Source organism: Cibotium barometz, chromosome 21 (genome assembly GCF_041138505.1).
Source record: "Cibotium barometz isolate CiBa-2024 chromosome 21, ASM4113850v1, whole genome shotgun sequence".
Lineage (NCBI taxonomy): Eukaryota > Viridiplantae > Streptophyta > Polypodiopsida > Cyatheales > Cibotiaceae > Cibotium > Cibotium barometz.
Window position 1 is genome coordinate 35,222,909 of NC_141066.1, and position 4,011 is coordinate 35,226,919.

Below are 4,011 nucleotides of genomic sequence, written 5' to 3' on the forward strand. Positions count from 1 at the left end.
TCCATGAGAGTTATAAAAGGATGTACTTGGATCAAGTCGGATGCAATGAGATTATTGAGTTTATGTCCTTATTATTGTGTGATTGCTTAATCTCTAGCATAGTCTTATACTAGTATTTTTCTTAAGCTTCACCATGGATTTGATTACTATGAGCCACCCTAGATCAATGCTCCTTCAACATGGTATCAAGAGCCACCTAAGGATGGCCATAGCAACAGTTTAGGGTTCCAATAGAATAGAATTAATATTAAGCTCCTAGGCTAGCTTATTCGCAAGTGCTTGAGACTATTTATTTAATATTGTCATCTCATTGTCATTAAGGCTATTTTTTGTACTAGTAGGATTAGTATCTGTAAGCTTGGTTCTGGTAAGGTTTCTTTGCCATTAAGGCATATTACAATAGTAGCAATTGAATATTATCACTATTATCACTACTGGTTCTTTCTCAAGCTACAAGTGAATAGAGAGGCAATAGCCTAAGTAGGTGAGCAACAACAAGTGACTGCAGATGGCAATCAAAAGGTAGCATTGAAGGAGAGATTCGCCAAAACGAGAGAGAGAGAGAGAGAGAGAGAGAGAGAGAGACATTGAGTAGCCACCCGTCCGCAACTTCAAGCAACATAAGAGGCCGACAGCAGTGGAAGAACAGAGCACACGTATAAGGAGAGAGAGTGCTTGAGGACAAAAGAGAGAAGCCATCACAACGTGCAAGGAGAAGATGATCCCTAGCACAGAAACGCAGAGATAGCATCATCTATGTGTGGGTAGCAAAAGAAGCGGCCAATCTCACAAGCAGACACAGCTTCATGTGTTTATGTGCACAAGAGGCCAGGGAACCAATAGCTCAGGTTCTCTATAGGAGGTGAAGAAGAAGACCACAGTCTCGTATCGATTGCTAGTGAAACACGAGCTGCCGAACATCATTGAGAGAGAAAAGAAACGCAATAATGCAACAATGGGCACTGAACTATAAAGACAGAAGAAGATTGCAAGCGGTAGAGAAAGCAAAAGTGTCTGACCTGCACGAGAGGAAGAAGCACCCAACAGAGGCCCACAATTAATTTTTTTGATAAAACATTTTTTTTTTGGTGGATAGGGTTTACAACCTAAATTAAAGTTGCGTCTCAACTTAGGCCCTTTTCATATGGCTATTTAAAAGTTTGTCTCTATAAAACCCTACATTGAAAACGTGGGATACAAAATCATCATCACTTGACATCTTATATCTTTAATCAAAACTCTAACTAGAATGCTTGGGTACCCTTATTCTCTTGATTTCTTGCATTTGTATGAGCATGAACATCAAGGCTATGATTATATTCGACGTGTAGAATCGATGGATGGATGCTGATAGAGATCTCAGAGTACATCGCAAGGTAGATAATTCTAAATTCATTACCACGTTTGAATTTGAGTTATATGTCATTCATCAAGTCATAGGATGCAAAATTTAATAAACATAGGAGAACATGCCCTTCCCTCGTTTCCCAAATAACACTTTCAATATCGAAAGTCGACCAAAACACTTTTAGTGTTGAATGCGATCATTAGTCCTACATATTGATTGATGATACAAAACTCATTTTTAAATATGGTATGAATTTGTAATTTTTTAATTTTTGAGGTATTTTTGAATCCCCATCAAACATAAGAACATGCTTCAAGCTCATCGATTGTCGATGTCAGTCTAGCATTGTTTCCAAGTATGCTTTCGAATTCATGTTCATTCGAATATTTCAAATATACTCTACACTATACAAAGGATCCTACACCGAAACACTCACACAAAACATGGTAAAAGAATTAAAAAAACAATCTTGCTTTGCAAGCTTCAAAGCATGGAGTGCACCTGGTTTTGATGATGATGATGATGATGTGTGTGTGTGTTTGAGAGAGAGAGAGAGAGAGAGAGAGAGAGAGAGAGAGAACCTGCTAGCTTAGCATCACCACCAGGTATTTTAGCCAAGCACAGCTGCTAGGCTGAGGCGGATTTGGCCTTGTGTACAAAGGGATTTTGTAGGAGGATGGAAATGAGGTTGCAGTCAGGTGCAAAGTCTACGCAAGGGGAGTAGGAATTGAGCTCCTGGTTAGATTTGACCCCTCACATAATACAAGAAGCTTGCTTATACTTTTTTAATTTTCGTATAACTGCTCTGTGTGCATGCAGTACATTAACCCACCCAGGTCATGTGTCATCAAGCGTGCAACATGCCCCACGCTACGACGTGGCCGGAGTTGTGGCAGTGAGGTGAAGGATTTGAAGGAAGGGGACGAGGTTTATGGGGACGTCTGAGAGCATGCAGTGAATGGGCCTAAGCGCTTTGGGTCCAATACAACACTGGAAGAGAAGCTCCTTGCTGTCAAGTGCCCCCTTCTGTGCTGCTCCTCCTTCCCGGTCTCCTTTGTTTCCTCCGTCTGCTCTTGGATCTTAGCCTTGATATTGTCGATGGTGTTGGAGCTCTCTACCTCCAGGGTACTTCCCAGTTAGGTTTTTGACGAATCTGGTTGGGCTCCTACTTCACAGAGTAAGCAGCTGCACGAGCCTATGACATGGCCTCTCTTCTACCTCCGAGGTCCCAATGCGCGCCTCAATTTCTCCCTACCCTCCCATCTCACTTCTTGTAAGAGGTGCGCCCGATTTCAACCCTTTGAGCATCCAAGGCCCATGCCGTCGTTTTTGATCGGTGCAGCTCTATCACCAGCCGCTGTTGGTCGTCGACAGATTAGCTGCCGCCATTGCTGGTCGGGTGGATTTTGATCGTGTCCTCCAAGGTGATGGTCTTGTCGGTGAGGGACCTGACGAAGATTTTCATGGCAGCACGGCGAAATCGAAGCGAAGGATGCAAATCTATTTTTCACCTTTTTAAAAATAAATTTTGGCTATACTCACGTGCTCTAGCATCTTAGGCTACCCAAGGTAAACAAGTATAATTCCTCCAGTTGTATATATTCTATGGGGAGCTCTTTTCATGGCATTCCTTTCCTTGGGATTACTTCCAAGTCTTGATTCATAAGTTATTCAAGTCCAATTTGTACAAAGGAGGTCTTTCTAAGGTCATCCATTTACTTCTCTTATCTCGGTCTTACCTTGATGATGAAAATTTTTATTAAGAATCTTGCTTACAGTCATTCTTTATTGCACACTTATACACATAGAGATAGGGTCTTCTTCTTTCTCTTAGAGTTCTTAAAGTATCTTGTCCAATACCGATCTTGGTTTCTTTTCTTTCTTGATTGGATTAATTCTTTTTCTTTTGTCAGTGGGATGACAATTCCTCCATAAGCTTAAGGATTTTGTCTCTTTAATTTTCTTTCTTGATTGGATTAATTCTTTTTCTTTTGTCAGTGGGATGACAAATCCTCCATAAGCTTAAGGATTTTGTCTCTTTAATCCAAGCACTTATATTCCTTTCTTTCCCCCTAGTTTTAGTTCGTCTACTTCTTATTCTTAGACTTTAGTCTATTACTAAGGGTCATTTTAATTTATGCACATTAATGTACATAATTTTTTTCTTTAATAGTTTCTCTTCTAGATCTTCAGGATATGGTTTTGAATTTCATTTTGGTAGTTAAGGTGCTTCGAATATCCTTGAGTTACAAGTGACTCAGGATTTTCCCTCTCTAAAGATATATTGGCCTTGAAGAGATTTATCAATTTCTATTGTACGTTCCCAATTTGGATTTAAGAAATTAAACCTAGTTTCTTTGGCTTGTAGACATTTATGTTATAGGCAGTGATGCGTGTGAACACACTTAGTTGGTTGAGGCACTTTTTCCCTCACTCTAGGAGGTTTTTTCCCTCGTGCATGTGTACACCCTCTTATCCACTTATGAGGTGTACTTTATCTTTTGTACTTGGGCACATTTCTCTATCATTCAATCTATATTGACTTGTGTGCTTCTCTTTCTCTCTCCCAAGACTATCAGTGTGTGTTTTTTTTGCTGTTGCAAACCCTAACCGTAAATCTATAGGTCCTCCAACATTTGGTATATTAGAGCAGAGTTCTCATC